We start from the raw sequence: 24,882 nt of genomic DNA on the forward strand, positions 1-24,882 counted from the left end.
AGATTATTTTTTTTTTTTTACCTCCAGTAGTTTGTCCAGTTGCAGGCTGAACTCATCATGTAAGCTTTCAGCACTGACCTTGTAACTCAGCACTGTCACCATCCTCTGCTTTTCTGCTGTGACTATGATCTAAGTAGAAGACCATATCAAGAACAGGTCATTGATAACAGATAAGTGTCCTGTAACTACTAACATCAACTACAATATTGAAATCTATGAGCTATAAACTAACCCGGTATCAACCAAATATTTTGTTATCAACCGAATTACTTTGTCTAGGTCATCTGAACTAGTGACATACTCTTTACACAAATACCATGATGTCCTCATACACTACATACTGCAAGTTCCCAGTTATGGTTAGTTTTTTTAAGTGATGTTTTGTTTACAACTTTAATACCACACACCTGAAAATTACAAGTAACATGAAATATGCAGACATACCTTCTCTCTCCAATTTCTTTAGTGAAAGCACTCTGCAGTGACTGCCACTTGAAGCAAACTAAACTTACTCTAAGTAAATAACTCCAGGCTGCATTCCTACAAAGGTATAGACCAAAGTAATATTTCTCAAAACCTTTTAATGTGAGCTTTGAGGAAGACATTTTATTCTAGATCTTTTATAGGTTAACTAAAGTTTATCAGTACTGGCACACCTTGAAACTTTTCCTCCTTCACTTACTTGTCCAGTCTGGAAACAACTTCTGCACTCTTCTGCAAAAACTGACATCACAGCAACCTTCTTATGTACAAAGGGGCTGGATAAACGCTGATGTTATTGACCACTACTAATGAGAACTTAACTCTGGTTCTGGTAAGTAATTCCACGTCCACTTCTACCACTTAACATAGAGGCATATGTTTACAGTTACACTTCCACAAAGCAAACAATTTACTTTTGTGCTCTACTCCCTCATTTTTTAGTTTGTTGAAGTATCCTAAATAAATAAATACCACCATAATTTCTGCACTAACTACAGACACTAAAAGGCAATACTCCTAAAATCAAAATGGAAGATCATTACCTGCACGTCACGAAGGCTAACCTTAAAACACACACTACATTGCATGCCCTGGTCAGCATTAAGCTTATACCATCCAACCTATGAATGTTAATTCACGCAATTTTTAAAGCTTCCATAAGATAGCCTTAAGATAGTTACATAATTTAAAGACAAACAACATGCAATCCTGCTCTCAAATTCAAATCTAGCATTCATTTTTCTAGATAGCCCCATACTGGCTTGGTTTTGGTCCCATATCAAAGCCTAACACAACAAAAAACCAACCCCAAAACATCATCTCAGCATTTTTTTTTAGGCAATGTTTTAATTAATTTCTTCAGCTAGACAGCAGATACAATAGCAGCACTGGGTAAGAAACACCAGGAGTTTCAAGTCAACTTAGTTTGAGAAATAAGAAACATAAGCTCACAAATTCAGAAAAGATTTTTACTTGACATTTTGAAATGTTTAATATTCCATTTAAGGCATTCAATTTTCTTTGTTGCTACATAGAGAGCAACTAAAAAAAAGATAAAAATCAGTCAATCATCGGTGTATATACACTGATTATCTACACTGATGAACTTCTACGTTTGAGCTCTTAATGATGACAGAAATATTCTGTAAGGAAAGAGGTACTTCAAGTATCCAAATTAGGATTACTGTTACATTGTAATTAAGTAGGACAAGTCTATTTTTATTAATCAATCAAAAAAATTAAGTATTTCTTGGGACCTCCTATGTATTTTTTGTAAACAAGCATCCTTATGTAAAAGGACCTTTCAAATACTGCACAACATTTAAGACAAGGCTCCAATTTATTACTAGTTTTATTTGTAGGTTCCCCCTCCCTCCCCCTGAACAAAAGGCTATTTAACTTGAAGCATTTGTTGCTTCTCCCTGTGCTCTCCCCCACTGCCTTTATCTTTTATGCAACTTTCACTCATTGACTATTTCTTCTTAGTAGTTTTGCTTCGATCTGCTTTCAGTTTAGAAAAACAAAAGTTCACTTTGTGGGCCTTATAGTCCCTTTTTTCCCCCTCCCACAAATGTGGTAAATGCAATTTAAGTAACTTCTCTTCCCCCCAGATGCATAAAGAAAACTTTTTCCAGGCCCAGCCTCAGTGTTGGGGGAATGAATACAACTACCTTCAAACCTCAGAAAAACAACGTTATTTTGTCTGTCAGCTTTCCTTCCCCTTGCCCCATTTCTGCTTCCCCTTTGGTTTCTTCATAAATCATCTACCACTACTACTCTTGAACACAGTTTATATTTTAAGTGGGTATTGCACAACATCTTTTATAAACGTCACATATTTTCTCTTGAGTTTTCAGTTCCCTTTGGAAAGAGATTTGCATTCAACACACAAGGTTGTCATTTAAAACCTCTGCATCTCTCCCCTACCCCAAACCTGCTGAACTGCACTACGCTCTAAGACCATATCTGTAACAAGTAATGCGACGGCGAGGAAAAGCATCAGAACCTTTATTTTCTTCCAAGCTAAGCTTTTTTTTTTTTTAGTGCATCTGACTAGCATAATCTCCTTTCCCAGCAACAGCACTGCTTAGCGGGAGGTTACTTGCGCTAACAAAGATGCTGATATACCTTTTTTTTTTTTAATTACATTGCTGCAGAATAAATAAACTGAACCAAGTTGTGCCCCGTAAGCCAGCTCCCCACTTCCGTGTATTAATTACCACCAGTATCTGAAAAGCTCCCGGAGGAAACGGCAGAGCTGTTTCAGGCTCAGCTTTGTAAACAGCCAACTTCCCGGGAACCGCGGCAACGCGCCGAGCCCGGCTCGGCCACCCGCTCCGAGAAGCGGAGGGACAGATAAACAGCACGGGAAGGCGGGTCTCGGCGGCTACGGCCCAGGTCCCCCCGCACCGGACTGGCACCACGGCTCCCGAATCCCCCCCGGTGACAGGACCTGCCGCGCAGGGCCCGCCGCCCGCGAACTGCGGGGCGGGAGCGGCCGCCCCCTCAGGAGCCGCGCCGCCCGGCCGGTGAGGCGCCCCGGGCGGGCAGCACCGCCGCCGCCGCGCAGGAGCCCGCACGGACGCGAGGGGCCGGGACGAGCCGTGCGAGCAGCGCTGGCCCCGGCCCCGCAGCCCACCCGCCCCGCGGCCCGGGCGGCGCGGAGAACGGCGGCCGGGCCCGCAGCCGCACCGAGGCCGGCGGCGCCCGGAGGCCGAGGATCGCGTCGCGGCTGAGGGAGAGACCGAAGCGGGGTGGGAAAGGCGAGCGAGCGGGTACCGGCAGGGAAGGACAGGAGCGGGGGAGGGAGCAGAGCCCCGACAGCCAGCGGCGGGACCCCCGCGCCTACCTGGCAGCGCCGCCGCCCCACCGCAGTGGCCATGTCCCTTCTGCCCTCCTGCCGCCACCGGGAGCGCGCGGCAGGCAGCCCCCTCCCGCCGCTTAACCGTCGCCGTGCGCTCACTTCCGGCCCCGGCCCGCAGCGCTGGCGCGGGGCAGGGGGCGGGGCCAAGCCCCGAGGAGACGGCGGGGGCGGGGCTCCACTCCGGCCCTGCCCCGGCGGCGGCCGGCTCCTTCACCTGCGTGCCCCGCGGCGCGGCACGCTGCGGAGCGCGGTCGGCAGCGGGGGGACACCCGCCGGGGGAAGGGCCGGCTGGGCCCCTCCGGCCGCGCCAGCGGGGCTGGGTGGCTCTGAGGCGACTCTCCGTCATTTCCTCCCCTTATCGCCCCATCTTCCTCCGAACGCCCGGCACGGCCAGGACAATGTCCGTCTGGCAGCCGGGAGCCGAGCCGCCGGCCGCAGGGAAGGGCCCGGCCCAAGGGAGCCCCGTTGGCCGCAAAAGGCGCCCCGCTGCCGGCCGCAGGGTCTGCAGCACCGTTCGGCTGAACGGGGCTCTGCCTACCGCGGCAGCTGCTCCGCCGGCCGCCGGCACATCCCTGCGGCTGCGCCGGCCCTCCCGAGCCACCAGCACGGCTCGAAGAGCGGGCCTGCCGGCTGGACCCTGGCAACAGCTTCCAAAGCATGTCCCGCTTTCAGGATGCTCCCAGTACTGCACGCGGGAGTTTAAACAAAGTTTAGACAACGGGCCTCGTAGGATCAAATTAAAAGTTGTCATAGGCAATTAAAAGTTACCATACTTTTTTAATGTAGAAGCAAGAAAATTCCAGAGAGAGTAACTTCATAGTCCGTTCATTCAGGGAATACTATTTAACATAATCAATTAATTGAGTTTATGCCTATTGGTATTTTGTTTGGCACCTTAAGTACACTGAAGTTCCAAAAAATCAAAAGGCTTAATGAGACATATTAATGAGGATAGAAAACACATGAAAAAGTTTCAGTTTAGAAGCTATGCTATAAATGAATTAATAAAGTCATAAATACATTGCTGGTAGCAATATTTTCTATGTGGTTATATATAAACCTTACAATAATGGGTTTAAAGGGACCTTAAAAGTTACCCAGCTCCACCCCCCTGCCACGGGCAGGGACCCCTCCCACCAGCCCAGGTTGCCCCCAGCCCCGTCCAGACTGGCCTGGGACACTGCCAGGGATGGGGCACCCACAGCTGCTCTGGGCAGCCTGGGCTGGTGCCTCGCCACCCTCACAGCAAAGAATTTCCTTCCCACCACTAGCATCTACCCCACCATTTTAGCATCTAAGCATTTTCCATCAGATAAATCTTGCCCTAGCACCACTGAAGTCAATGAAAGCCCTTGCAGGTGACTTCAACAAGAGCAATACGGAGACTTGGAAGGCTGACACAAAGTGTGTCCCTGTAGAAGCATCACAGGCATGACTTCTTAATTACATGGATGTAAAAAATTACCAGCATTCCTGTGATCTAAGCCATCAAGAATGTCTCAGGTTGTCAGTTTTAAGAGGAGGCATCAACTCTCTAATGCCATTCCAGCACTGACCCAATCAATAACCCAATTCTGCTCCACTTTTGAACACAGAACAGAGCATCAGTAGATGACATCTACTTTGCTCTCAAGGTCCAGGTTTCCTTCCAGGCCACCTGTCAAATACACCTTCTTTACAGATTGCATTTTAGATTCTTTGTCCTGGCAATCATGTCTCCTGGCCACCTCTTCTGTTGGGCTCCTGTAGTGATCACAGGCTGGAGAGTGCCATATGCGGAGGAGTTGATGACGCACATAACAATTAGATGGAGGCCTGGGCTGTGCCATGCCGCCCGTACAGCCTGACCTTCAGACCCACGTTGTGCTGTGCCAAACTTTGCAGCTCATTGTTAACAGGAGCCTGAGAGGCAGCTCCCACTGGGTATCAGCAACTACACCACCTGCGTGCCCTCGCCTTTCTCTAGAAGTGCAGGGAGAGGTTCCCACATGTACATTCTTTCCTTTTGGCAGTAGAAATTATGAACGGAACTGTTTTCTTGTAAGAAAATCCTGTAATGCCTGATATGGGGAACTGTTTTCTACAGATAAGTCTGCAGGGTATGCTGCGCCCATTTGATGCTGCACAACTGAGGGTTCCCAGTACCTATAGGGGTGCAGGGTTATCTATGCTACCCTCTCTTTCTTCATAGGGCTGACTCTAATAAACAGCAGATTAAATGATACTTTAGAGAGGCGGAGTGCCTTTCTTACTGGTATCCTAACAGACCAGCACCTCCTGGTGCAAAAACTGTTCCTGTGGTGTTTGTGCTGCTTTCTACCTCACACACGGGTCACATTAAACTGCTCTGGATTACAACTGACTCACTGGCCACAGGGTTTAGTCCTGGGACAACTATTTCTCTACGCTGCATCCATCACTAACCAAAGGAGCATGTATCTGTTCAGTCTAAATAAAAGGTGGCTACCACATCCAACAATTGCAACAAGATCACGACTATCTGACCAACCTCCATCACATTACATAGTATATGACAGTATGACCAGGTCAAATACGAATCATAAAAGTTGAGATAGGAAAGATGATTTGGTTCATTCTACAGGTCAGTGCAGAATTTTAGAGTATTATCAAGCCTGCCTACCAGCACCATGATAACTGTAAGAAACTTCTGTGCCTTTCCTTAGAACTTATTTCCTTCTTGTCAGAACATTTTCCTGCTATTCTGCATTTATTGTAATAATTCAAAAATCCTTTTTAGCAGTATCTCATTTTTGCAAAATATTCTAAAGGTACTTCAAGTTAAATAGGTACCTATTTCCTTTTACCACACTGAATACAAACTGAATATGCTATTCCTTCCTTTGCTTTCACCCCTTACACTGAAGAGCAACTCCACATCAGTACTTTTGCCTCTGCTCTCATTGTTCCTCAGCTATATTCACATTACATATATACCAATTATTGGGTGCACTCTAGCAGCAGTACCAGCCAGTTTTAGAAATAGTATTTGTGTATCAGATGCCACGTAGCACATTCTCCATGGCTGGGCAGCCAAAATAGTTTTGCTTCAAGAGAGATAACTGCTTGGCATTGGAAGCCCAGCTTCTAGGGAAAATGACACTACCCCCTAGATAGCTGAGTCAACGAAAGGAAACAATGACATCGCCTGTAGACTGGCTTATGAATGGATAATTACAAGTTACAGATTCCCACAGGAAAACATTACATCAGTTTAGAAGTATTTCTTATACAGGAAGTCATTAGTATATCTATGTAAATCAATGCACAAGGTGTGTGTCTCAGCAGTCACAGTCTCACTACCTTGCTACTGTACATGTCGTCTGTGATTCACTGAGCAAATGCCACAGTTGCCCTGAGAGCTTTCAGGGGACACTTGGTAAAGCTGTCTTGTCAAAAGAAAAAAAGTGTGTTGCAGATAGACGCACAGTAAAAATACATACAATTTTATTAAACAACATTTTAAATTAAAATTTAAATTGTATAATGCAGGCAAAATAAACATGAGAGAATTTGGTCAAGGATTTGGAGAAAGTGCGTGCTCTGCTCACTACTCCAACACTCAAATTTCACAAAAATATCCCAACACATTTGCAAAAATCAAATCAACCTATTCAACTAACTGTACTGATTCTAGTATTAACTGGAAATATGACAAACTGCAGCTGGCAGATGCCTTTTAAAACAATACTTAGGACAGAAGGAAGCTTGATGCATATACCCAGATCAAAAGGATGGCTACTCATAAGAAAGCATAACAAATGTGTTTTGGTGAAGATAGCACAAGGGAAGTAAAACAAACCTAACGAACCAAACAAAAAAAAAACCAAACCCAAAATTACTTTTAGAACAAAACTGCCTTAATTTTCTTCTCAGCCTAAAACACGTTTATGTAAGCCCTCCAAATTTAACAGATGAATGCCTTAATTTAACTATGGGAACTGCTACTTGCCTTTAACTAATTGGAAGGAATAAACTTGATGTCTATTGTTAGACTATCCATTTTGTGAAGGAGAAATTGTCTAGTAGAAGCACAGGGATTAGTAAAGGACTAATGTGTTCCCTCTTAACAATAGGAAGATGGAGCATATCGTACCAAGGACAAAAACCTCTTTGCAGATACAATGATGTGTACCAGAACATGGTACTTACTTTGTGTAGCAGGTCTGTTCCACAGAAACTCCCTAATGTTTGTTCATTGAGGTGGGGATCACAACACAAAGTTCACTCCTGTCCTGCTTTTTGGCAATATTATTATATTATGTAACTCTGATTTTTTGGTAATATTATTTAAATACTTTTGTGAGTACATACTTTTATGACCTTTCTCATCCTTATTCCCTTGTGTCTTTCTTGTTAGTGGGTCTCTTGGCCTCATTAAACTTTATGTCCTTCTCTTATGTCACTCCAGTGTTCTTCTCTCTCTTAGCCATCATGCTTATGTCATTCATAATTTATCTGTGAAAACTATCAGCAAGGAAACAGTTGAGTTTTCAGGAAAAAAATGGTAGTGCCTTGTCTCCAGTAAGTCTGTATGTCAACAGTTGGCACAGAAAACCCTAGGTTTTGTTTGCAGCCAAGACACGGCTTTAGTTTGATTTTTGTTGGCAAACAATCTTGAGCTGTGGTATAGACATTTAAAAGTGTATACATACACTCTCCTTGGCACAGACCACGTGTGGGTGTCTCACGGCCTCTTGGAGTGGTCTGGGGGAATGTCACTGGGGGGCTCACAGCTCGGCAGGGCAGGCAACACTGCATTTTGGCCAGGTTTGAGCAGCCACCCCAGAGCAGGCAGCGTCACCATCGCAGTCCCCACACAATTCAAAGAAACCTCATGCAGTTGTCATAACTGGCGAGCTATGCTCAGCGCTGCAGCTATTCTTGTGTGTGTGGCCTTTAAAAGCCTTATGGCCTGTGACTTATGTTTACGGAGCAGTTTATAGTACAAATCAAGCCTTCTTCTTTTGAGTATGAGTTTCTAAAGTACACTAACTCAGACTACGCCAGAAAGGAAATTATGCATCTACATTTATGACTCCAATATTAGGCTGCTCTTCAGGATAGCTACAAGAGTCAGTGATGTTTGAATTAAAGGCTAAACAGGTTAAATTAAGTTTAAATTATATTTTCTTAAAGATGCACATATAAAGAAATCATATTAAATATACTGAGAAATTATTAGCCTAAACAGAGTAAATACTACAAAACTCTACCAATCCTCCGCTGATCAAGAAAGGTAGTTCTAATGTCCTCCAGGTGACTCCTATGTATTTAAAGGCAACAAATTTTAAGCCCTAATTCTGGAACATCTGGTAATTTGTATAAAAATTTCAGCTATGAAGTTTTAGTCTATAAACTTTTTTTTTTTTTCTCTAAAAACCAGCAGAGGGAGACAGGTTCTTTTTTACACCTAAATAAAGCAATAGATTGCTTTGCTTCCTCAAAAATACACTCTCTGAAAATTCAATATAATTTCCTAGATTAGCCTCACAATGCCTTTTGTTGGTAATTTTGAGCACTATTATTAATACTCTCTTGTTCTGAGTGTTTATTCAAGCTTAAATGGCCATTGCTTACACCTGCAGGTGTTTATTCAACAGTATGTTGCTATTAATATTTCATTGTGGATTTCTTTCAGGGAGAAAAGGGGTATCAGTGTTTGTAATGAATGGAAGAGAAAAGAAAAATAGGCCATGGTTATGTTTTTATTGTTTCACTGTTATGCAATGCCTTACATGTGTTTTCAGCATGTGTAATGTCTCAAGAGAACATACAGCTCTCAAAATCTATACAGTTAATTTCAGCTGACTATATACATGAGTTACATATTTAAGTCTCAAACACAAGAAATTTCTGCTTTGCAATCAAAAAAAACACCTGCCAATAGTTTCAAGTGCAAGTAAAATTTTCTCTTGGGTTAATTTCTCAGGATCCAGGTCCTCTTTCAGTAAATAGGAATTTAGGTACTAGAAGCCAAAGTACTACCCCAGATCTTGGCACAGAAACTTAGGATGTTCCACACAATTTAGGCAACATTCTCTACAAAATGGCATGCAGGGCATACACTTGAAATTCATAGAAGATTCTTCATATTTACTCCTATTTTTTGGAAATAAATTATGTCCAGAAGAGCTATTAGAACAGGGCACTGAAGAACAGAAAAAAATTAACACATTTTAATACTCATTTTACTGTAAATACTTTATGATAGCTTTTTACCTATTTTTTCATATAACTTCCTTTTACAGATGGTTTATATAATCAGAAAAGAAATTATAAGAAATGTTTTTTTTCATAGGATATGTTCTATAGGATATGCAGGATTTCTATCATGTGAAGGCCTTAAACAAAATGCAGTTTCTGAACATTCCTAAAATGGAATGTGGAAGAGTTGGAAGACGCATGCAGAAACTGTGTCAGCGCTGCAATGTAATCAGGAGGTACCGTGGGATAGTTGTTAGTCTCTAGCACGCTTTGTTAAGGGCTGTTAATGTAAGAGTGATGCCAGAAAAACCGGAGGGAGAAACTGCAGGCAACAGGATGCGTACCTGGAAATAGCAATCATTCCTTGGGTAAAGGTAATTGAGGTAATTGGGAAGACTTTGGGTATTTAAAATCCCAATCACAGGAAGTCATGCTTAATCAGACACCCAAAGGCAAAGGATGATATAACTTTATATTGACTACTTACTTGAATTATCCTGTATCGAAGAATTAAAATTAAACAAAGCCAGCACTACCAATAGGAAACCTAGAGCAAGACTTCCACAGCGATCTCTTTGGCAGGCTGCTAAGAAAGAGGCTACAGGGTCTTCCCCCCGCTGCCCAGATTTCTGCAGCTCCATGGAAGATCCAGGCTGTCACCAACAAAATCTAGTATTTCCTTTCTGGTACGAGCTAATTGCATGAAGCTTCTTCTAGTAACCCTACATTCATCTGTAACACTTCACAGTTCTTTAAGGATTGCAAGTCAATGGAAATACTCTACTATAAAAAAAAATTGAAGAATACCTTATGTCATGTATTTATTTGTAGTCACACAGTGTATATTGCTGAAATTATCCCATCAAGTACATTCAGTGAGGTAGTTTCCATAACTCTAAGTCCAATTCTGTCATGGCTCTGGCCCTTAATCCTTGTATTTTCATATTCAATTTTTTTGTAGTTTTCACAGGGGAAGTTAAGCGCACAATGCGTTTCCTGGAGGACATTTGTAAAACGGTTTTCATGTTAAGGGTCAGTGATTCAAATTCAACAGATTTTATCTAATGGATGTTCTGGAAGGAGCAGAATTAATTTAAAATGCCTAGAATCCTTACCAAGATGCTTTAATTGGTAAATAAGCATCTTCTACTTAGGAATGACAGTTATGTAAGAGTAGAGTACTGGCACATTATTCAAAGGGATTTATTGCATGCCTTTGCTGTTTACATTTACAAGCAGAAAGACACCCATGCTTGAGGGACAAAACCAGATATTGTTTTAATGAAAATGATCTCCGAGTTTGGTGGAAAACTTTTCAAGATAGGATTGCAGTAGTCAGCCGCTAGCAGAAAGAAGCCAGCAGCATTAATACGTGTCACAACTCAAACAACTTGACGCAGAGCTTGTGTGCATGGGAGGAAAAAGGTAGTATGTATCTACGTAGGCACTGCTCACTGAGGAACTTCAAGGAGGAGGACAGCTAATCAGCATACTGCACAGTTCTGGCCTCATTATGAACCCTGTCTTTGTGGATACTCCTCATCCATCAAAATAATTCTACCAAATGTATCAGGAACTCTGCCAGGATTCAGCTTATGCACCCAAGTGTGGGTATGCAGAGGATGTTGGAAGCGTCACTTTGCATCTTCCAAGGTGCCAGAGAAATCACCCATCAGCAAACCTCCTCTGGATCCACAGTCATCCCTCTGCAATGAAGCAGGGACACATCAGGCCATGCAGAAATACAGCACACATCCTAATTAAGAGCAGAGCTCAGGCAGTATCAAAGCATTTGCAAACACAGTATCAATTTAAAGAAAATTACTTATTTTCCAAATATAAATGTAGTATTAAGTTCTAAATAGTAATGGTCTTTTGCTTGAGAAATATACTCAAGAGTAGCTGAAGGGTATGAAGGAGGATATGGAATATAAGGAATAGCACTTCAATGTGGTGCTGTTGGTTAATTCTGGCCATGACAGCATACCTAATTTGCCACAGCGCAGCAAGTACTTAAATTCATGCGTGTGTGTGGTGAAAGTATAGAGTGGTCTAGAGACTCTTTCAGACTTCTTAATGGAAAAAATTTTAGCTACCTCATTTCAAGTAAATCCAAGCCTTTCAGAAAAAAATTACTAAATTGTGCTATGTTGCCTGCAAATATTACTTCCATTAGAGTACTGCATGGTCTTTTGGAAGAGCAGAAATTCATCATCCAAGTCAGGAATCACATCATAGTAGCATTAAGTGTGATCTTGGTTTTCTATTTAAATCAATGGAAGTTTTGCTCTGATTTCACTGAAAGCATAGCGTAAAAAGACCAGAATTATCTTTGCTTCATCCCACTAAAACCTATGGACAAATCTGCCTGCAATGTTTCAGCATCCCCCAGAGGTACCTGGCTGAATCCTTGCCCTGTGAGAGACTCTGCATTAAAATACCAAACTAATGAAAAGCTAGGTCCTCCAGCTATTTGTTCGTACTCTGTTAGTAAGGTCACCCTGTTCTTAGTCTCACATTATTAAAAACACGTTCAACTCTAACGTGGTCATTAGATTATGAAGCAAAATGCCCATCTCCCATCTAATATTAAAAATCTTTGAAAATCCACAAGATTTAAGTCAGAAAAGCCAGAATTTTTCTAAAACCAAGTAGTCTTCATGAGATTTAATACCTGAATAAAGATGAACATGCTAGTCTTATAGAAATGGCCCTACCATGCAATGAATAAACATAGTTCCTGGCTACCACCTTTTTCTGAAGCAGCAGAGAACATGTGATACTGATCATCTCTGATCTCTCTCTTTGGTTGAGAAAGGCTTTAATAGCTTGTTCTAAAGACAGAAGTGAACTTTTCTCAATGCTGAAAATACAAGCAGCATTCCCAGCCTTTTAGCAAATTCCTTTGGTATCTTTGAGTATGCATACAGCTTTCATTAAAAGGGGAAGATACAGATTTGAAACAGATGTGGGTTTGCTTTCTTTCTGAAATTATTGCTATCACAAACCCTACAGTTTAGAATAGACAGCATAAAAATCTTATTCTCAATTATACCACTTCTACGTGCTTTATTTTTCTCACATCACAGTTCCATAAGCTTTGCAGTCACCACACAGTTTTCCACAGAACAGGACAGATAGCCTGACAGCTGCACAGGGCTTACACTGAAGGCATTTGAAGAATCCTTCTTTAATCTGATTTTAGTGGAAATTAAGCTTTACTCATTTTCCATTTGCACCAAAATTAACAGGGTTGATCTCATGAATAACTAAAACATTCCCCAGAAGTTTGGAATCTGTTATGTGCAGTCTCAAAAGCTATTATTATGTTGCATTCAAAGAAAGAAAGAACAAATGAATGAACCACAGGAAAAAGCTGAAACTATCTGTTTCCACGACACTGTGCATCATAATGTAATTTGTTAAGATTCCATCTGACCCTGCAATAAAGGGGATTTTTAGCAAACCCTAGAATATATTCAGTCTCTGAAAAACAGGCCACATGGTGAGACGTGGTTATGACCAGAACTCGGGTATTGAGCTTCCCACAGGCTCTTCCATAACTATTAGATTGTTTCCAGTAAGTCCCTTTCAACCCTAAATTACTTCAAAAATATTCATAATTTTTCAGTCTCTTTTCAGATACCTCAATTCTGAGAATTCACCAACCTTTTTGAGTGCAATAATCTCCAACAGTATTTTTCTACTGCTGTATTTCTTCTCCTTTTTTTCCTTTCTTAAACAAGCATATAGGTTAAGGAAGCTCAAATAACCATGCTAGGTTATTTGGTCACCTAGCATTTTAGTAACCTAGCCCAAGCCATTTAGGGTCAAACGAGACTTTTACATCACTGAAGACCCTGCAACTTACTAGAAAACATTAGTCCAACAGCAAAGTACAAATGTTGTTATTATGCTCTCAACTAAGTGCACACATGGAGATTAGAAAGTACTAATAAAGCATGACTAGCACCTTTGCAAATAAAGGACTTAGAAGATAAATACACTGCTTGCCTAATGGCAAAAGGCAGAGATGTGATGACAGAGGTAGAGCTTGTATTGAAAGCTTTTTTTTTTTTTTTAGCCCATGCTTAAACTGTATATCCCTCCGTCATCATTAAGCACTGGGAAGGAATATTTTGGGCTGTTGTTGTAAATGAGGCTTTAAAAAAATTCTGGTGCTGATATTTTCATTGGTTTTGAAAATCTTTAAATGATTAAATAACTTAATTGCAGGCTACTATTAACCCTTAGTGGTACAGAAGTCAGAATATTTTGATGTAAGACATCAATTCTTGCCCAAAACTGGAGTCCTGTGAGGGACCCTAGGTCTGCAGTCATTAACGTGAAGGGATTTTTGCCTTGACCAGATGATAAAGCCTTAACACTCCCTAGGTCTGCAGTCATTAACGTGAAGGGATTTTTGCCTTGACCAGATGATAAAGCCTTAACACTCTGAGTACCTAAAAATTGTTTTGTGCAGTCTGTTCAGTTGGTAACATTCCTCAAAACCTCAGAAAATAGTATTAATTTTTAAAATAACATAGGAAGCAATATTTGTTTCTATCTCTGAGAGTATAGCAATTCCACTCAACACAGAGATCCTGTGATTTGTTGGGAAGGCTGGGGAAGGATGACTCTTCAGGAGGATTTGCAAGGGCTCCACATGTCCCTCTGTGCAAGATTTGGGGAGAGGCTCAGATGTGCAGAGAAGGATTTAAAGGGTTTGTTGCGAGACAAGCCTTCCAGCCCCCTGGTAATGAGGCAACTGAACCTGTACCACTTACAAGATTATACATCTGAAGCCTGAGGCTCACAGAAAAGAGTTTGATAACGCTTTTCCAACAGACACAATTTGTTCAGGCAAACCAGTTTGTCTTGGCTTCAGTTCACCAGCCCGCAAAACGGACGTTACCTAACTGTGGTTTTGTGAAATAAGGAACAATTGCAGAGTGCTTTCAGATAGACTGATGAAAGCTTTCACTTGAATATCACATTTTTATTGGGGGAGGGTGTAATATATGGAAGGATGTGGGAGTGAAGCCAGAAGATGCGACAACGTAAACAAAGGAAGTAAGGTCTGGATGAAGAATTGTTGGTTGTCCTGATCTATTTTATAGGTCAGCCCGTCTCAGACATTTCCACCTCCACTACCTTTCACAGCTGAAAACACTTGCAGCAAGTACCACAAAGGCAGGCAGTATTAGCTACCTTAAATGAAATATCAACAGCAGAAAAGTAGGCAGCATGTGGCTACCCAGTTCTAGGAAGCTCTTAAGTGTTGGCTCACAGGGCAGTTCTCCCACTTCTAAGTTGTATCAACAGATTTGGAATCAAAGCTTCTGTTTTTTATTTACACTGCAGCAGTTGTCCGCAACACAGAATAACTCCTTAGCTTCACCATCCCAGAAACTCCTGGCTTAATATTTACCTATTTTACAGAGTAAGTAAATATTTCATATTAAAACTGCCTGTAAGAAGAAACAGTGTCTAACTGATTATCTTGTGATGGCCATTTAGTTGCACAATTGATTTGATGTTGGTCTTCTGAAATTATTTTTAAGGTATTGTTATATTCATCTCACTATTTAATTCCTGCTTCTGTCAAGAACATTCTTAAAAAGTGCTAGTTGCAGGAGTATGTAGCAATCTTGATTTTCTTTCTTCACAAGGTTTTCTGTACCCTTTGCTTCAAGCTGTCCTTCTCCTGCTTTGCCCCCATGACTTGAGTCATTCAGGTCAACCACATAACTTTTCATCCAAATTAGATGTATGTTCAGTAGAATTACCAGTTAAATACCAAAGCAGATGTCTATATAGATTCCATCTTTTGCAATAAACCTCAAGCTATGCAGCAAAATGTCATACTGATCTGTGAATTTTCCTACTCCAGGATATGTCATTTATTTTGAAAGAGCTTGCATTACGATTTATTTCCATTCCCCTGCAGTAGGTAGAAGCCTGTATTTCCATTATCTAGAGACAGCTCAGCAGAGGCAAGAAAATTACAAACAATGCTCTTTCAAATATTCTCACCCAGCCTTACTTGTGTGAGTACTTTTGGAGATGAGGAAAAATATTTGCAATGAGTATTAAACATGCATGAATTGACAAAGAATAAAGATCAATGGTTAATAAAGTATAAAGGGTGCAGAAGCAGAGTAAAACAACTTTTAAACTACTTTTATGTTTAACTAGGGTTTATGTAGGTGAATACTAAACATGCAAATTGCCCCCGGCACATCCTTTGTGGAAATCTCTTTAAAATTTCATCAAAGAAAGGAAAAGTTGGGATTATTTCCCTTTCTGTAATACAGCTGCCCCTTGCCACAGATTATTTACGCATCTTGCTCATAATACTACTACTGAAGAGAAAGTGTTTCATCTCTGTAGTAGACAAAATGTTTCCTGATGGCCAGGGTCCAAAGCAACACAGGATGGTACACAACTTGCAACCATATCCTCCCATTCTTGTAACAGTCAAGTTTCCTCAGCAGGTTTTTCAGGAACAAGATAACGCTGGGGTCCAACAAGGACACCAACAATACTTTTTTGCTAAATACCATTCCTTTTTTTTTCAGTGTGAGGAAACAAGTACACACCCAGTCTATCAGTCATTGTTCCAATGAGCACATAGATATGTTTTATGTGTTTTACTTCCAAAACTGCAAATATTATCTGCACTATTCTACAGATGTCCTCAAACATGCATATTTCATTTCAGCATAACCAGATCAAACAGCGGACAAAAGGGTGCTTCATGCTGTGGACCATCTAGAAAGGCTGGGGAAATGGCTCCCAGACCAGAAATGCTCTTTCTACCTTTTCACTGGAAAATTTGGTCTTCAGCACATTCCCCATGGAAAAGCAGCAGGGAAAAACAGAGTCCAGACAGGCAGGGAACTGGGGAGTGAGAGCCACCTTGCCTCAAAGCTCGCTTTGAAGGACAAAAACGAGAGGCCATAAATACTGGTTTAAATCCTCCACTTCTGTACTTCCTGAAAAACACTTAATACACCTATTCACCTGCATACTCGCTCACACTCACTTGCACGCTCACCAGTATGTATGCACAGTGACACCTCTTTACATTCACTCACACAACTCCCACGCCCAGTTCCTCATACATGCTGACTCCAACTCCATCTCATGCCCACACTCACATGTACTCACTCACACTCACTTGGTCATACAGCTGCAGCACCTTGCACTCACAGGTCCTTCCCTCCCATCCTGTGAGGTTTTTCTTGCTACAACAACTAATCATTTATTCAGCAAGTTGCCCATGGGCCAGCAGTGTGCCCTTGTGGTCAAGAAGGCCAGTGGGACCCTGGGGTGCATGAGGAGAAGCATGGCTGGCAGGTCAAGGGAGGCGATTCCTCCCCCTCTGCCCTGGTGAGGCCACATCTGGGGTGCTGTGCCCAGTGCTGGGCTCCCCAGCTCCAGAGGGACAGGGAGCTGCTGGAGAGGGGCCAGCGGAGCCTGCAGAGATGATGAGGGGATGGAGCATCTCCCGTATGGGGACAGGCTGGGAGGGCTGGGCCTGCCCAGCCTGGGGAAGGGAAGGCTGAGAGGGGATCTCATCGATGCACACACATCTCTCCAGGGCGAGTGCCGACAGGACGGAGCCAGGCTCTTCGCAGCGGTGCCCAGTGACAGGACAAGGGGCAATGGGCACAGCCTGCAACATAGGAACTCCCATCTGAATATGAGGCAGAACTCCTTTACCTTGAGGGTGACAGAGCACTGGAACGGGCTGACCAGAGAGGCTGTGGGGTCTCCTTCTCAGAGTCACTTAAAACCCACCTGGATGAGATCCTGTGCCACTTGCAGGGGGTTGGACTTGCCTTAGCAGGGGGTTGGACTAGATGATCTCCAGAGTTCCCTTCCAACCCTGACCAGTCTGTGATTCTTCAGCTATGAATTTTTGCAATTAAAGATAAATTCTCATCAGGAACTAAGCACCATAATTTAAAAACCTCAAGGAAAAGGAAGACCTTGGTTCCCACAATTCATGACAATACAAGGTAATAGCACTTTGCATCCACAGTGCCTAAAGAGCAGAACCATACTTTTGACAACACGCATAGGAAAGTGAGAAGTGTGCTCTGAACTTTTATCTCTTAAATATACATCATACCCTACCTCGTCTTTCTCCATAAAGTGGTTAAAAAGCATATACTTTAACTCTGATTTGCAATCCAGCCCAAAAGGTGGGATAATTTCACAGAGCGGAAGACAGTTGAGAAATGGCAACATGCAATACCAAGGAAAGACAAGTAGCAACATTTAGCATCTACCCTTGAATCTGCCACCTGATTTGATCGCTTTCTTCCCGTGTTATGAGAAATAGTGACCATTTTGATTTCCCTCCAGCATGCCACTCATTACATTACAGTAGACCTGCATATTGTATTTACAATACCAGTGTACAATGGATTTATGCAGTAATACAACAATCCTTTCCATTTTATGCTATCATTTGCCTAGGAATTCCACTATACCTGACACTTTCTATTTTAACCACCACTGAGTATTACACTGATGTTTTCGCAGAACTTTCTTATTACATATCCACAATCTCAGGAATAAAGAGAGCTAGTCTGGAGCTTGCCATTTTGGGTGGGAAAAAAACGAAAACAAGACCGCCTTTTCTTCAAGGCAAATGAGTTTACTAACACATCATTTGCTGCTTTATCACCCAACTACTAAGTATCTGCAGATCTACAGTAAAAGGTCAACTTTAAATTTTATTACTCTCTAAGTAATTCCCTGTCATCAGCAAACTTACATCATTTTGTACCTCCTTTGGGATCATTTATGGTAACACTGAAGCACGGAGGCCTGGTACAAATTTCTAAGAAACGTCTCTGCTGCCCTGCCCCTCATTAGTCCAAGGTTGATAAAAAAATAATAATAAACAAACCAAAAAATGTAAACACTGCAAAAATAAAAACCCCATGTTGACTCCCACCTTTTTTCCCCCTGCAATAATCAAGTGATAATCACACGCACACAATTATGACAGGACAGAAGTAGATATAATGTTAAAAAGCAGGCATTTTTTAAAACTACTACCACAATCTTGTAAATATCTGGTAGATACTTAGCCTTTGCCTAATGCTCAGATGCTACACATCTGCCTTATGATGACAATGGCATTATATAAACTAGAGATGACTTGAAAAAAATCTGGAATCAAATACTGATTTACACAAGAAATCAAATAAAAACTGCATCAGGAATAAAGTGTTACATTTTCCTTTAATGAGACGTTTATGGTACTTCTTGTTCCGCATGAGATATGTGTGATATACATATACTGTACATCTTTTACCACATTTTTTTTCCTACTTTTTAAAATATTTCCATCAGTGGAAATGAGAAACCAAAAAAGTGCTCTGATACATTTCTTGCTGCAACCACCACACCCTATCTTTTACTACTTCTTTTTCTTGCAGTTCAATATTATCTCATTTCCAAGCCAACCTCTCTTCAGTTGAGCATACCAAAATAGCTTGTACCAACTCAGATGTCTTACCTCCTTCTTAAGCAAGATATCGTTCCTCTTCTGTCTTCTCTTTGCGGCTTTTCCACGTTGCTTCAAGTCTGAAATTATCCTTGTGCCCTGTACCAGTATTCATGTTTACCTATACCTTCAAAACAGTGAAACTTGCATTTTTTTTAACTAGGCTTTCTTCCTCAATTTACTCTGTTCTTTCCTTGAGAATATATTATGGGTCTTGCCTCAGTTCTAACTATAGGCATTTTGGAGGCAAGATTGCACCTGTTTCTCCAGCCACATTTCCTTCTTTTGTTTCTAAGCACCCTGCATCTGTACCAGGTTTTGGTAAATGTGTATGTAAATAAACATCCCCTACAGAATAAAACCTGTCTATTTCCTTTTTTAATCAGTGTAGAGCTGAAATGTTCAAGGAAGCCTCCCATCTCCGATCTCTAACCTGAAGTCCTGAGTCACTGGCTTGCTCATTTAGAAAAATATATTTTATAGAATCTTACAGACATGTAAAAAAATACTCAAAAGGAAGTGGGCATAAACCTAAACATGTGGTTAAATATTTTGCTGCACCAAGGCCTAAACATTCCTGTTTCCAAATAAAGTTATTTGGCTGATAAATTTCTGTTTAAGAGTTGCTGAATTTAAAAGCTGAATCTGATTAAGCATGTTTACCTTTATAAAACATGTCCAGCTGAAGGAGAACCCTCTTTGATCAGACTAAGTTTTATTATCTTTGTTCTAGGGTAGCCACCTTATTAAAATTCAGTAAATAAAATTTTTTATTATTATGAAAACATTTATTTATCCTCATCCCTCTCAACTTTCTAAGTTCACAGTATATTTTATTTTTCCTTTCACTTAGAATATACAAAAAAAGAAAAAATATTTTTTGTAATTTAAAAATTAGAAAATCAGCCTTGAAAATTAATACATCACTCTAAAAACTCCAGCAGAAAGCCCGGTAGGTACATGCCCAAGAAAGGATAGGCAGAAGATGAGAGATTATATAGAATAGCTTTAGACTTACAAACTTTCACAAAGAGCTCACTTGTTCCATGTCTCAGCTGCTCAGTACTTAACAGAAAAGTGACCTGCAGTTTCTACTACTACATTTTAAATAGCTACAGTAACACTGGTAACTCATCTTTACTCTAGAATTTGAGTTTTGGCCAATATTAGAAGACAATAGATTTTTTCTTCCTTATCTTGCCAAATTAACTAGTGTAATGGAATTCTTGTAAAGAGTTGCAACAAATAGGGTTATGTAGCATTGAATAGATGACTAACACCAAAACAGGAATAAGAAGTCTCTAACAACTAACCAGAACAATACATCTTGTTTTTTGTTCCAATTAATCACATGACATGACCAGCAGCAGATCCACCAAGAGACCAAACTGCAAGCACTCCCAGTCACAAATAGGCACCCATCCTACCCCATAGCTGTGGTCATGCTGCCAGATGTGCCCCAGATCACGGGAGGGGACACAGGCACAGCCCCAGAAAACCAGGGATCCACCCTACCCAGAGGTTCTCTATCAGTTAAAGCAGGTTCCAGCCTGACATGAAATAGCCATATAGTATTTGGAGAGAGGAAAAATAACTAGCATAACTAACTAAGCTATGGTACAAATTTGTAATTGAAAGAGGGTGAAAACAATCTTGAAATAGTCAAAGCAAAGATAGAAATCTCTACTCCAAGAGCAGGTCTTACCAACAGCATGGGACCTGCGAGAAGGTGTGTGTGTGGAATTATTATTATCTTTCAGCAGTTGGTTATTTGTTTCTAAAACTACAAATTGTCACTGTATTTTTTTATTAAGGAGTGAGGTATCTCAAGTTTAGCATAGAATAGCTGTCATGCTGTAAGTGCATGCTGTGGTTTAATTCACAGCAACTTTATTAATAAATTCATACTTTTCGATTATGAAACAATAGGTTAGAAATATTCCCTACTCCCAGCCTGGAAGGGGTTCTTAAAAGTGACTGCAATTTTCAGCTTTGAATTACAACATTTTGATTAGCTCTATACAAAGTCTTTTGTTCTAAATTTCATTTCCTAGAAAGGCTTGTACTAGCTGAGAGTAATATACAATGCTCCTGCAATTCTACAACAGAAGCATGTATCTTGCCTCTGTAAATTCATCTCAGTTGTACAAGAAATAATAGATCAGTCCCATGTATCAGCTACTAGAGTAAGACAGTCTATGTATGAGTTAACAACAGAAGATCTGGCAAACTTTAGGCAAATATTCTTCACTGCATAAAAGACAGACTAGGCAATAAAAAATTTTTGCTAAAATTACAGCATAATTCCTCTAGCCCCTTTTTAGTCAATATACCTGTACCAGAGCTTAAGTGGAAGGAAGTAATTTTGTTAAGAGAAAACCTAACCCTGTTAGAAGAGACAATGCCTACAAAATATATAACTCTGGTACAGAACAGTGTCCTGAAAGCCAGGATATGGCCATAACTGATAATCTCTTGGAACCAATAACTACATTTGGATAAAGACTTTCCAACTGCTTATATACACCAAAGTAAAAAATAAGAGTAATATTAATCAGGGAGGACATGAGCTGTACTTGTTCAAACTGGGGAAAGATTCCAGGCAGAGGTCTGCCAGAGAAAGAAAACTTATGGCCCATACACTAAGCTAAGCAGAAACTCAAATAACTCCTCTGAAATCAGTGCCTCTTCAAGCAGACATAAGCCACAGAAGAGTTTCACCAGTGAATTAATTGCGTTCCTGCCTGCCACTTTCATGCAAAGTCAACAGCCCTCCTACACTGAATAAATTAGGCACTTAACAATGACACTCTTAACTTTACGATCACTATTTTATTTCCATTTCAGGTCTGTGGTTAAGTCTGTTAACTCACTGCTGTTGGGAAACACTGCAAGTTACTTCAGCAAGCCTCAGTTGTGTGGCCAGCAGGTACTTGTACACATCACAGGAAACCACACGTTGTGCTCGTTAAGCATGAGTTTTTCAATACCAGAAATGCGTTTCCACAGAGGCATGGAGAATAAATTCAGTTCTTATTTCTAGGGTTTTTTTTCCAAACTCAAACAAGTTATAATATAGCTTCTGTCACTACTGCTTCTTCTGATGGACAGAACTAGTCAGGAGTGTGTGGGGTGTGGGGGGGTGTATGTCAGTATTTTAGCACCAGCCTTGAAGTTATCAGCTTACTCTTTGGTTAAAACACAAACTAATGCTAATAAGTTTGCCTTTCTACCCACTTTTACTCTAAGGAAATGTTTGCTGCTCTCAATGGCAAAAGTAGCATCTATCACTGTTTCCCAGAGCAGGGAGAAAGAAGATGGGGATTTAGGAGTCAGAGTTTAGGACTACTGCTTCAGAGACATTTGACAATCTAACTTAATTCTGTTGATGGGAGTTTTAATATCAATAACTTTCCACAAAATAAAAATAACAGCAAAAAGTATCAAGGGCATTCTGATATATAGGAGCCTTCTTGAAATCCCACCTATTTCAACTAACCTACTGGAACAGTGTAACAACATGGTGGACAAAGTCAGTCCTTTCTTCCACTCTGCCATGCTGTGTCCAGTATTAAGAACTGTCTTTCTCAATTTCTGATTAAGGGAACTGCTTCCATTGCAATACTAAAATCCTCAGCAGTTTTCAAACCTTGCAGCTTCCTGCATGTTGAAACTGTAGTAACATTTAAGAATCCAGAAGGCAACTTCTAAACCATCTAAAACAGCAATTAAGCAACTTCAGAAGCTGTGTGGCTAAAGCCTATGGAGATCTAAGCTAAACAGACCCAAAACAACAACATATAAACCCAAAGGAATTAAGTGAAAGAAAAAAAAATAACAGCAAGAGCTAGAAAAAGAAGAATCAATCTCAATAAGCGTTAACACCATCTTGCAACTTACAACAGAAGAAAAGGCTGCTTTAGAAATTTAGATAGAAATTTAAAAACTGCTTTAGAAGTAAAGCAGGAAATCCTAACAGAACAAACCTTACCACTGCATTAAAGTGAGTGTATTTTAATCTACACCAAGATGAATTTTCTTGTATTCAGACATGCCAGGACTTCTCATGTATTGACCAGTGTCAGTACCACAATTGCACTACTGCCTGAGCACCCTGCTGGAGCATAAACTGGCCATGGGCATTTTTACCATTGTATATTCTAGATCAGCCATTGAAGAGCTTGAATGTGTCTGACTGGGGAAAACAACACTGTTAACATTAGCATCAAGGGCACAGCTCCACGCTTTTCCTCTTGATAATACTTATCTAATACTTAAAATAATTTCCATATCTCCCCCATGCTCCCCTTCTTTACTGTTACTAGTAGAGGCAGAAAAAAAGCATTTATTTTAAACACCCAGCAGCAAATTGATCTATCCTGCAGCCTTGCAAACACCTGTTCAAATACAGAAGACAAAACAGTATGGCAGTGTGAGGTAGGCTATGACATTAAACTACGGTGCAAAACGTGAGAACGATCATGTTCCCAGAAGGTCAGCCAAGTCATTTATGGCCAAGCACCACCCAACATGCTAGAGATTTTCTTTCCTGCCTTATCACGTAACCCGCTCCCGACAATGCGTAGGTGAGGACACTGTGTCACTGCCACGCAGGCAAAGCATGGTCTGCCTACGCACGTCATGCTTGTGCAGCCTGTGACGTGTCAAAAAGTCCGTCCCAACCGGCTCTCCTTGTGTAACGTCATGGTTTACCCTGATAAAATGCAGGGCCACAAGTTTACAGGTTTTTTTTGCATGTATTTGTGGCACATTTTCAACTGAAGTTTTAGGCATCATTGTACGTTTGTTTTAACAGTTCCCATCAGAACATCTATTTAGCTTTTTGCCATAAGTTGATCAGTGACATGTACATACAAATTTATGCTTAATAAATTCTAGTGCTTCCAGGTCCCAAAAATGATAGTCTACAAACTAGTAAAAAAACCCAACTTACCACAAAGCTCTGTTTCTAAAGTGAAAACAGTATAGGAAAATTATTTTATAGTATTGAACAGTATAGCCTTGAGAGACAGGGAAAGCTCCCATCAGTGTCAGGCCTATTATTTTAATAGCTTTCTATTACTACAGATGTCATTACAGACAGTTTACATTCCCATTTTTCTTTCACATGCATCACCCAGAAGCTACAATTTCAAACACCACTTTGGACTCCTATTCTCAATATAATTAAGCATTCAAAACCCCATGGGAGTTTCAAGTATCTTGCCTAGACTGCACAAATCCCTCAATAATGTATTTTCCCCTCTCATTTGCATAAACTATTGGAACAGTTTTAAAAAAAAAACAACTCTCAACTTATAGATACTTATCTTGTAAATCAGAATAACAGAAACACAGTGCACAGTGGTAAACGTTTTTCAAGAATTTGTACATGTCAATACATATTTGTTCACACAGGACTACAGGCTCATAGCATGGAAACACATTAACAGGTTTCAACTAGAATCCATGCTTATTACAGAATTATTTTTATAGGTACTGTATTGTAGTTGCTACTGTTACAGCTAGTATTTACTTATCCACTAAAAATAACTTTTCTGAATAACTTCTGAGCAGTTTTAGTGCTGAATAAATACCTAGAATGCACAAAAGATACTAGTCCAAAAAACCAGGTACCACACTTTGAAACAGTATGGGAAAGGAAATCCACAAATCAAACCCCAAGCTTACACCAAGCATAAACAAATGTGCAGGCTGAAAAGTGTCCTAAATTGTTTAATCTGCATGGGGGCCAAGACTCTACCACTCCACCCTCTTTCCC

At 40.8% G+C, this 24,882-nt stretch overlaps 1 protein-coding gene across 4 annotated transcripts in view; it reads right to left on the minus strand.

The window, feature by feature from the left end:
- The window catches only part of PIK3C2A (phosphatidylinositol-4-phosphate 3-kinase catalytic subunit type 2 alpha), a 53,992-nt gene extending 50,517 nt beyond the window's left edge, over positions 1–3,475 (minus strand). For all 4 annotated transcript variants that reach the window (XM_055721703.1, XM_055721704.1, XM_055721701.1 and 1 more), the window contains exon 1: positions 3,332–3,475. The gene's annotated coding sequence lies outside the window, so the exon portion shown is untranslated. The remainder of the gene's footprint in view (positions 1–3,331) is intronic.
- Positions 3,476–24,882: the final 21,407 nt, after the last annotated feature.

The sequence above is a fragment of the Falco cherrug genome, chromosome 10 (genome assembly GCF_023634085.1).
Source record: "Falco cherrug isolate bFalChe1 chromosome 10, bFalChe1.pri, whole genome shotgun sequence".
NCBI classification, from domain to species: Eukaryota; Metazoa; Chordata; class Aves; order Falconiformes; family Falconidae; genus Falco; species Falco cherrug.